Genomic DNA, 10,773 nt, shown 5'->3' with positions numbered 1-10,773 from the left:
GCTTGCCCTCCGCAGGGTGTAGGGATACACGGGGTCGTTTCCCAGGCACCTCCAGCACCACAGAGAGCCACCAGCCTTTGTGGCTAGTTGCAGGATGGAGCGCGGAGTGCACCTGAGGGCCGTGCCAGCAGAGGAGCCTGCTGCTGGGATATGCCCGGATGACTGGTGGCTCCTCGGTCCTCCTGCACACATTGGTGGGGCCCTGCTTTGTTTCCCTAGCAGTCAAGAGGAGGGGGGATGGACAGGTGTCTCAGGCCACGTCCCCATCCTCACTCTCTCCCTTGTGCACACTCAGCCCCGGCTCAACAGGAGGGCACCACGGGATGGCAGAGACGAATGTGGCTGCCGGAGCAAGTGTCCTGGGCAAATCCCGAGGACGGGCACGGGCTGGGATCCACATCCCCACTGTGTCCCCAGGCCTGGACCTCGTGTGCGTGTGTGTAGGGGACAGGACGGGCTGGGCCCGTGGCCATCTCCTCCCCCATCAGAACTCAGCGATGGGGGATGGGCCAGCACAGGGCTCACGGGTGGGGCTGACCCTGCGGGCATCGCGGGGTCCAGCGGCATTCCGGGGTGTCCAGGCCCGACCGAGGCAGCGCCTGTTCCTACCAGGGCTCTGGAGAGCCTGGCAGATGCCCCCGTTACGGAGCTGGGTCTCCTGACGCCTCGGTCCCTCTGTGGCCAAAGGGGTCTGTGGGACTCGGGGCTGGGCCAGCTTGGAGGGGATCAGACACTTGCGGGGCCATCGATGGGAGGCAAGGGACAGCCCTTTGCCTGGCAACCAAAAACTAGTTGAAGCAGGAAGACCAGGTTGGGGGAAAGCAGCCCACCCTGAGGGCCCATTGGCGCAGGCGCCGTGGGCATGTCGTGGTGCACTGTGGGTCTGAAAGGGGTGGGGCTTCATAGGCGCCTTCTTCCCCTCAAGGAGTGCGTAGCCCTCATCCTCGTCGTCGGGGCGGGCTCTGAGGGGACGAACCGAGACACCCATGCAGGCCCCTTACCACGGCTCCAGTGGAGCAGAGGGCCATGAACGTGACCAGGGTGGCACAGTTTCACGGGTTGTCCAGATACCTCGGGGCCCATGGCCCTTTGGGGAGATTGTGCTCGTGGTCAGCAGCCCAAGGATGGACCTGCATGAACTGTATCCTTCCTGACGTGGCCGGCGTGGCCCAGAACGTGGGGGGACAGAGAAGCGTCAGGAGAGGGGCGGCTGGGACTCAGCGGCGCAGGGATGGAGAGCAGGAGAGGCGAGGCTGAAGCCGGAGGCCCGAGGGCCGGGCCCAGGAGCAGGGCTGTGGTCCGGGCCAGGGAGAGCCGGGCGGGCCGAGGCGGGGGAGGCAGAAGCCTGCAGAGAGGAGGCCTGAGGCGCCCAGGATGTGGGGCAGCTGCAAGGCGGGGGTGTGAGGGCCTGGCCGGTCCGGGGGCCCGGTCCCTACAGCACCGTGCCTTGACCACTCTCTACAGCAGCCTCAGGGTGCCTTTCCCATATCCAGGAGAGGCGGAGGTCGCCCGAGGGACCTTGACCCTTCTCAGAGAACACGTTGACATTCGCAGGGAGTTCATGGTGGATGGCAGTTTGTTGACTGTGTCAGTCCTGCAAGGCGCTGGGGCTCTGGGGCCCTGGGGCTCTGGGGCTCTGGCCCCAAGCAAGGGGGCGGCTGTTAATGGACACAGGGAGGAGCCTAAGTGTTAGGACCAAACAGGGTGTGGGCTGTAACCTAGCTAAGAGTCCTGACTATTGGCTGGAGTTTCCTTTTCTCTCTTTCAGGGGATGGGTTGACCCGGACCGTGACAGCCTCCAGACAGTGTTCAACCGCTTCCTCGACGACCTTGCCCTGCTCTTGCGGACCATGCGGTGCTTTGGGCCCCCATTTCCCCCCATGTCTCTGCCAGACAAAGGGGGCTGAAGCCCAAACGCCCATGCCAGACAGCTCATCCTTCCCTAGGCCCTAAATTCCTGAATTAATCATCACGTCCTTCTTAGACCTTAGTTTTTCCTGCCTTTGCTAGTTACTCATTGGGTGCTCGGGGCCCACTTGTTTTGTTTCCCTGTTGTTGTACAAGACACAATGAAATGTGTGTCACTGCAGAAAATAAAGCTGAGCAATGATTCCATGCCTGAGTTTCTTTAGCTGAAGCATCTCCCTACTCTAGCTTTTTCCTCTGAGGACAAAGGCAACTGCCTGGGGGGGACACGTAGTTACAGGTGGAGGTAGAGGTGGAGTTAGTTAATTCAACAACACCTGGATATAAATAGCCCAGAGGACAGGAGTATTCACACCCATGGCCAGGAGGTCAGGAGAGCAAGAATATTGTGCTGCTGGACTGAGGGGCTTGGTCCTGCACCTGCTCCTGCAGGACCCAAAGCAAGGCACTAAGGAAGTGGGCTCCAGTGGGCTGAGGGCATCGTGGCCTAGTAACTGACTCCAGGGGCCTCACCTCAAACTTCCTGCATGGGGCTCAGCCCCCGGGACCTAGGCTCAAACCAGCCCTCGCCCTTGGCGGGAGGACAGCTCAGGAACCAGGAGCGTCTTCCTCACCATTTCTACCACCCTTGGCTGATGCTGGTTGGGAGGCTACTGACAAGAGGCGTCTCTGTCCAGGGTAGTGAGAAGCTGGGGAGAAGAGGCCCCTTTGCCAGGCTGAGAGGAGGGTCCAGTTCCTCCTGTGCAAAGCCCCCAGTCCCCAGCCACCTCAGCTCATCCTCCCCCCAGAACCACTGCTCACTGCTCATGGTTCCTCATGGTTTGGTGTCAGTGGATTACAATGGATTGATCTGTCTCATAGCGAGTGGAGTCTCCTGTGAGGCAGGAGTGGGAGGGGGAGCAAAGTCCTTTCCCTGTCACAAGAAATTTGGTTCATTTGCACATGACAGCTGTCTCAGGTTATAAAGACAGTTGCTGGGTGAATGTCCTTGAAGAAATGCTTGTTTCCTTCAGGTTGTTTTCTTAATAAAGTTATTGTCCACAAAGACAACATATACAGGAAAACAATCAAAAGGGAGCATGGAGGTGAATGGAGCCCTGGGCAGGGATGGAGCGGGAAGGGGTCATGGAGGCTCCTGGTGTAAGAGTCTGAATATGTGGGGAAGGAGAGGTGCCCCCTGAGGTAGTAGGACTCAGTGCAGACCCCATCATGACCACCTCTGTGTAAGGCGCTGTGCCAGGGAAGCATGGTGGGGAGGCCAGAGAGGGTGGGAGGAGGTGTGGAGGACAAAGATTTGTTGAAGCAGGACCTAAAGTAAAATAAGCCTTGGGAAGTGCGCCCCACCTCGGATCACCACCGCCACCGCCACCACCACCACCTCCTCCTCAGAGCTGTAACTCCTTATTCTGTGACAGATAAAGTACACAAGGTTCTTGGCAACAGAGTCCAGTGACGACCTGACTTCCCAGGAACCTGCCTTCCTTCAAGGCTGGCCTCCCCGCTGCCCCAACCCGGTACTCATAGGGCAGACAGTTACATTCCTGTAAATGAGATCTTTGAAAACCTTAAGGAACTGTATGGCCTTAAAAGATACAGATGAGGGCCTGGGGTTTAGCTCAGTGGCACTGCGCCTGCCTCCCAAGTGTAAGGTCCTGAGTTCGATCCCCACTACCAAAAAAAAAAAACATAAAAAGCATACACATGAGATTGGCAACCGTGTCCTGTAAACAAAGTTCATGACGCCCTGTTCTCACAAGATTCACAAGAAATGAAACTGTCATCGTGTGAGATGTGACTAAATTGCTTTTTTTTCTTCTTTTTTATTTTTGGTTCCGGGGATCGAACTTGGGTCCTTGCACTTGCGCAGCAGGTGGTGAATACACTGAGCTAATTCCCCGGCCCTAAATTGCCTTCTTTTTTTTTTTCTTTAGTTCTTTTATTGGTACATTTTAGGTATACAATTCATTTACATTTATCATTGGGTGTTTGTACCTGTATATGATATATCTTGGTTCTTAGTTTTTCCCCATCACCTGGGCGCCCTAAATTGGTTTTTATTTGCTTCTGTATCCTCCTTACACACCCCCTAGTTTCATGTCACTAGAAAGACCACACACCCCCCTTGATCAAATATATAAAAGCTGGAACTTCTCTTTGTTCAATGCTTTCCTTTGGACAACAGTCTGTTGAGTCAGTGTACACCTTAAACCTGAAATGAATTCTCCCAAACCTCATTGGTCTGTGCTGTTTCTTGGAAATAGTATTTCCTGGGAATTTTAAAGGTAAAAATGCGGAGGAGTACGTGAGATATTTTGAGATCCAGTCAGCCCTGGACACCAGATGTCATAATAAGGTCATACTCTTCAGAGGTTGAAAAGGAAAGCCAACTCGGAAGGTGATCGTGAGAGTCACTGCACTGCAGCTCTGCCTGAGCTGCTGACCTCACCACGCCTCTGCATCCCCTAAGAGCAGTCTCCTCGGGTGGGGACTTAGTTCAGTGGCACCTTGCCTAACAAGCGCAAGGTCCTGAGTTGGATACCAGGTACCCGGGCGGGGGGCCGGGGGAGATAGGTCTCCGTGAGCCTTCCTCCAGCCTTCCCTGAGAACCCAGAACCCACCCACTTGCCCCTGCTTGGAGAGTTTCCTCCTCCGCCCTCTCCCCCAGGTGTCCCCTTAACCCTTGTGTCTCAAGATGTATAATGTCATCCTTTCTGGTTTTATCTTTAAAACCTCCTTCGCCTCAACCTCTTTGGCTGTGCTCATAGTGCACCGAGGCATGCACATTCCTATTGCGAGGCTATTCTATCCCCTATAAATGCCATGATGCCTTAAAGATGGGCAGGGGCTGGCTCAGGCCTGGGGCCCTGGGGCCTAAGCCCCCTGTAGGGTGTCATGGGGCAGGCGCTAGGGGCTGGCACTCGGCTGCCTTCTGAACTTTGGTTTATGGTAGTCAAAGGGAGAGGGTGACAGGACCAAGTCCCCCACTCCAGCAGTTCACCAGCCTTGCACTCTGACCTCGTGCCCATGGGTAGGTATGCTCATGTTTTCTGCATTATTGATATTCACCTGTTGTTGAATTTACTAACTCCACCTCCGTGTGTAAATGTGTATCCCCCGTGGGAAATTGCCATCTGTCCTCAGAGCACAAAAGCCAGGAAACAGGAAGGTACTGTAACTGAAAGAAACTCAGGCACGGGATGATTGCTCAGCTTCATTTGACTTATTTATGTTCTGCAAACATTTGACCATGTCTCCCACCCACCAACATGAAAACACAAGTGGGCCCCGGGCATGCCATGAGTGATTATTAAAGGCAGAAAAAATGAGGATCTGAGGAGAACATGGCAATAAACTCAAAACCTTGGAGCCTAGGGAAGGATGCAGTCTGGCACGGAACACATAGGTTTGAGATCCTTCTTCCTATTCAGCAGTCTGGGGACCTGGGGGTCCCAGGCTGTGCATGACCTAGAAGATGAGGGAAAAAGGTCCTCAAGGAAGGAGGTGAACACTGTGTGGAGGCGGCCAAGGTCTTGGGAAACCCATCTCCTGTAAGTGAGAGAAAACAAAAATCCAGTCAATAGTCAGGACTCTAAACTAGCAAGCGTGGCCCCGCCCTGTTTAGTCCTAACACTTAGGCAGCTCCCAGTGTCCATTAAAAAGCCCCTCCCTATAGTTGTGGCCACACCCCCAGAAGCCCAGCCCTTTGAGGACGGACACATTCAACAAATTGCCATTCACTGTCAGTTCTCGGTGAACATTCGGGTGTTCCTGAGAGGCAGCCAAGGTCCTTCGGGCGACCTCCGCCTCTCCTGGATATGGGAAAGGCACCCTGAGGCTGCTGTGGAGAGTGGTCAAGGCACGGTGCTGTAGGGACCGGGCCCCCGGATCGGCCAGGCCCTCACACCCCCCGCCCCGCAGCTGCCCCACATCCCGGGCGCCTCAGGCCTCCTCTCTGCAGGCTTCTGCCTCCCCCGCCTCGTCTGCCTCCCCCGCCTCGTCTGCCTCCCCCACCTCGTCTGCCTCCCCCGCATCGGCCCGCCTGGCTCTGCCTGGCCTGGACCACAGCCCTGCTCCTGGCCCAGGCCCTTGGCCCTCCGGCTTCGGCCTGGCCTCTCCTGCTCTCCATCCCTGTGCCGCTGCCCCGCTGAGTCCCAGCCGCCCCTCTCCTGACGCTTCCCTGTCCCCCCACGTCACGGGCCACGCAGGCCACGTCAGGAAGGATACAGTTCATGCGGTTGCGCAGTTGGCCAAGCAGACATGAGCATAATCTGCCCTGTGCCATCAGAAACAAGAACAACAGGCGAAACTGCTGGAGCGTTAGTACCAACATCGCCAGAGACACCTGCTGAGCCTCGGCCCCCCGGCTTTCCGGCATCACTCTGCCCATCAAGGATTCTGCTGCCATCGTGGTCATCTTCGTGGCCACCTGCAATACTCCCACCGCCTGCAGGGGCTTGCATGCCGGACTTGCCTCTTCCCCTTTGAGTCTAGCTCGACCTCGATCAGGATCACGACCTCTCAACATAGGCTCCTTCCAGGGCAGGAAGCGCGTGCAAAGCTCCGTCCCTGCTCCACCCACAATTCTCCTCCTGAGGCCAACAGCGCCTGCGCATACAGGCCTTCAGGCATTGTGTTTCCCGCCAAACTTGCCTCCACACCTGGCACAAAACTTCGGTTGCCGGGCAACGGGTGCCCCACCCAGGAGCGCCCCCCCACACCAGTGCCCATGTGCAGTGGACCCCCAGGTGTCTGGTCCCTTCCAAACTGGCCCAGTCCTGAGTCCCACAGACCCCTTTGGCCACAGAGGAGCCTCGGGGCCTTTGCTCTGGCTCTGCCCATCGGCAGCTGTCCTCCCCTGCGTCCCCCAGGACACAGGAGGTGTCACGCTGGGCAGGGCTCTTCCGGCCACGCTGTTTAGAACTGCATCCTGCCACCGCACCTGCATGGCTTCACCCTGTGGGGGGCGGGACACGGGTACGAGCTGCTGGGACTCCAGGAGTCTGGGAGTCGCGGAAGCCTGCTCAGCCGAGGGTGTGACTGCGATAGGGACGTTATCAATTGTATTTTTATATCGTAAGTATTAATGCAGAGTAATTGTGCAAATGGTTAGGAACACTTTTTATTCTTTTTTGGTACTGGGGATTGAACTCGGGACCTTGCGTTTGCGAGGCAGGTGGCAGAAACACTGAGCTAAATCCCGAGCCCAGTAATTGTACAAATGAATGGGTAACTGGGCCAGGGATTTAGCTCAGTGGTTCTCTGTGACGTTTCCCTACATGCAGATATTATGATTTGTTTTTGTCCATCTGCTCTCACGTCATTTCTTTCCTTCCTCTCCCCTCTGCCCATATTCTTACGCAACTAACACCTTTGTTACTTTCAGGTCATCTTTTTTTGTTTTTTAGGTTTCCACATATTAGTGAAAACGTGCAATACCCGTCTTTCTGAGTCTGGCTTATTTTGCTTTACATGATGGTCCTCCCATCCCACCCATTTTCCTGCTATTGAAATGATTCTGTTCCTCTTTAGGCTGAGTGATACTCCACTGTGGATATGCACCATCCGATGATTCCTTGTCTTGACTCTTGGTTATGCCACAAGTATCTCTTTTGTATGTGCACTTCATTTCTTCTGGTAGATAGCCACGAGCGGTCTAGTAGTATTATTTTTAATTTTTTCAGGAACTTCTATGCTGTTTTCCATCGTGGTTGTACTAGTTTACCTTCCCACCGATAGTGTAGTAGGATTCCTTTTTATCCACATCCTTGCTAGCATTTATTGATTCATTTATTTCTGTATGTTTCTAATACATAATAATTCCATTCATCTTGGGCCAGCATTTATTTGTTGTTTTTTCTTTTTGATACTGGGGATCAAACTTGGGACCTTGTGGTTGTGAGGCAGGCAACGGACCACTGAGCTTAATCCCCGGGCCCTATTTGTTGCTTTTTTGATGATAGCCATTCTGACTCAGGTAAGATGGAACCTCAGTGTAGTTTGGATTTGCATTTTCCCGGTGGCTAAACATATTGAGCATTTTTCATACATTTATGGGCCACTTGTACGTCTTTTGAGATGTGTCTGTTCATGTACTCCCAGCGCTTAGGAGGCCGAGGCAGGAGGATTGCCATGAGTTTGAGGCCAACTGGGGACACATAGTGAGTTCAAGGTCAGCCTGGGCTACAGAGTGAGACTGAGTCCAAAAAGTGTCTCTTCAGATCATTTGCCCATTTTCATTGTATTACTTGTTCTGTTGTTGAGTTTTTTGAGGACTTTATATAAACTAGCCATTAATCGTCTGTTGGTTGAATGTTTGGCAAAGATTTTTTTCCCCTCTTTTAGCATATGTCTTCATTATCAGTTTCCTTTCCTATGCAGACGCTTTTTTAATGGGATGTAATCTATTTGGCAGTTTTTGCTTTTGTTTCTTGAGCTATCAGGATCCTATTCAGGGAATTGTTGTTTGCCCCACTATCTCCTTTTCTTTTTCATTTTGTGGGACTGGGAATTGAGCCCAGGGCCTTCACACTGAGCTACATCCCCAACCCCTTTTTGTTTTTATTTTGAAATATGGTCTTGCTACGTTGATAAGGTGCTCAGGCTGGGTTCGAACTTGCAATCCTCCTGCCCGGCTTCCCAGAGTGCTGGGATTCACAGGTGTGTGCTACCACTCTTAGCTCCCGTGCCAATATCTTCAAGTGTTTCCCCTATGTTTACTTTTAGTCATTTTAGAGTTTTAGGTCTTTGAACCATTTTCAGCAGCTATTTGCACAGGATGAGAGAGAAGGATGAGATGTTTTATCTAGCCCTTATCTAGGATTGAGTTGCCTCAGTCTCCTTCATGTGAATATTCACTATTTCCTGCACCGTTTTGTTGAAGAGGCTGTCTTTTTCGCCACCTATGTTTTTGGCGTCTTTGTTGAGTACCAGATGGCTGTAGATGCGTGTAGTTATTTCTGAGTCCTCTATTGTGTTTCACTGGCCTGCCTGTCTGTTTTTATGGTGATGCCACGCTGGTTTTGTTACGCCTTTGTGGTGTACCTTCAAATCATTTGCTCTTTTTGCACAGGATTGCTTTGGTTATTCTGAATCCTGTGTGTTTCCACATAAATTTGGGGATTTAAAAAATTTCTGTGAAGAATGTCACTAGTATTTTGATATGAATTGTAATGAATCCATAGATTACTTTAAGTAATATTGCCATTTTAACAACTTTAATTCTTTAGGTCCACGAACATGGGAGGATCTCCCCATCTCCCAGCATCTTCTTCAATTTCTGTCTTCACTGCTCTGTAATTTTCATCATAGAGGTCTTTCATTTCCTTGGTTAAGTTTATTTGAGGCTATTGCGGATGGGAGATCTTTTCTGATCTCTTTCTCCCTGACTTCATGATTAGTATACAGAAAGGCTACTGATTTTTATATGTTTGTTTTGTATCCTGCTACTTTGCTGATTTTATCAGTTCTAAGAGTTATTTTTGGTGGCATCCTTAGTGTTTTGGGGTTTTTTTTGGTACCAGGGATCGAACTCAGGTCCTTGCGCTTGTGCAGCAGGTGGCGAAACCACTGAGCTAAATCCCTGGCCCCATCCTTAATGTGTTCTGAGTATAGAATTACATCATCTGCAGAGGGGGATAATATGACTTCCTACTTTTCCATTTGTATTCCTTTCATTTCTTTCTCTTACCTAATTGTTCTGGCTAAAAATTCAAGTACCATATTCAATAAGAGTGGCTCGAATGGACATTCTTGTCTTGTTCTTGATTTTATAGGAAATGCTTTCTGGTTTTCCCTCTTCATGATAATATAGAGCTTTTATTATCTTGAGTTATGATCCTTTGCACCTAATTTTTTCAGGGTTTTTATCATGAAGTGATGCTGAATTTTGCCAAAGGCTTTTTCTGTATTTCTTGAGATGATGGTGTGATGTTTTTAATCCTTGATTGCATTTCTTTGCAGCATCATGTTTATTGATTTGGTTATGTTGAACAATCCTTGCATTTCTGGACCAAACCAACTTGATCATGGTGTATGTTCTATTTAATGTGTTATTGAATTTGATTTATGAGTACTTTATTGATAATTTTTGCATCTATGTTTATCAATGATATTGTCCTATAGATTTTTTGTTGTGCTTTTATCCGGTTTTGGTGGCAGGGTAATCCTAGCTTTGTAGAATACATTTGAAAAGATTCCTTACCTTTTTATTTTATGGTATCACTTGAGGAACTGTGGTATTAGTTCTCTAAAAGTCTGACAAAATCAGAAGTTAATCTGGTCTTTGTCTTCTTTTGGTTGGGTGACTTTTATTACTGCTTCAAAGTCATTCTTTGTTATTGATCTATTTAGGTTTTTAATATTTTCTTGGTTCAATTGTGGTGAGTCATGTGTGTCTAAAATTTGTTCATTTCTTCTAGAGTCTCCAATATATTAGCTTAAGAAATATTCCCTAGTGATCCTATGAGTTTCTATGGTATATATTATAATATCACTTTTTCATCTCCAATTTTGTTTATCTGAGTCTTTTCTTCCTTTCTTTTGGTCAGTTTAGCTAAGGGTATGTTAATTGTGTTTATATTTTCAAAGAACCCACTCTTTGTTTCATTAATCTTTTGTGTTGTGCTTTTAGTCTCTATTTCGTTTATTTTCCCCAGATACTTATTAGTTATTTCCTTCTAGTTCTTTCAGATATAGTTTGTTCTTTTTTATGTTGCCTTTGATTTTACTTTTATTAGTACACATTTGCAGTGCATACTGGTTATATTCATAACGTACATGCCACATCTTAATTCCTTTTATGTCACCTTCCCTTCGCCTCCTTCCTGGATGTGTTTCCGCTAACTTTCC

General features: G+C 50.2%; 2 long non-coding RNA genes across 2 annotated transcripts; one reads left to right on the top strand and one right to left on the bottom strand.

Moving 5' to 3' along the window:
• Positions 1 to 28: 28 nt before the first annotated feature.
• LOC147820544 (uncharacterized) lies at positions 29 to 2,115 on the top strand. The gene is made up of 3 exons (XR_015448417.1): positions 29 to 1,141; positions 1,465 to 1,587; positions 1,769 to 2,115. It is a non-coding gene; the product is annotated as an uncharacterized LOC147820544 (long non-coding RNA).
• A 2,927-nt stretch (positions 2,116 to 5,042) lies between these two features.
• On the bottom strand, positions 5,043 to 6,569 carry LOC147820543 (uncharacterized). The gene is made up of 3 exons (XR_015448419.1): positions 6,151 to 6,569; positions 5,642 to 5,764; positions 5,043 to 5,472 (listed from the first exon to the last, which is right to left on the bottom strand). It is a non-coding gene; the product is annotated as an uncharacterized LOC147820543 (long non-coding RNA).
• Between the last annotated feature and the right edge of the window lie 4,204 nt (positions 6,570 to 10,773).

This window comes from Heterocephalus glaber, unplaced genomic scaffold (genome assembly GCF_053883595.1).
Source record: "Heterocephalus glaber isolate CG9 unplaced genomic scaffold, H.glaber_assembly_v1.0 deba00001862, whole genome shotgun sequence".
In the NCBI taxonomy this organism is placed as follows: domain Eukaryota; kingdom Metazoa; phylum Chordata; class Mammalia; order Rodentia; family Bathyergidae; genus Heterocephalus; species Heterocephalus glaber.
The sequence above is the reverse complement of the archived record's forward strand: the minus strand, read 5'-3'. Positions and strand labels throughout refer to the sequence as shown.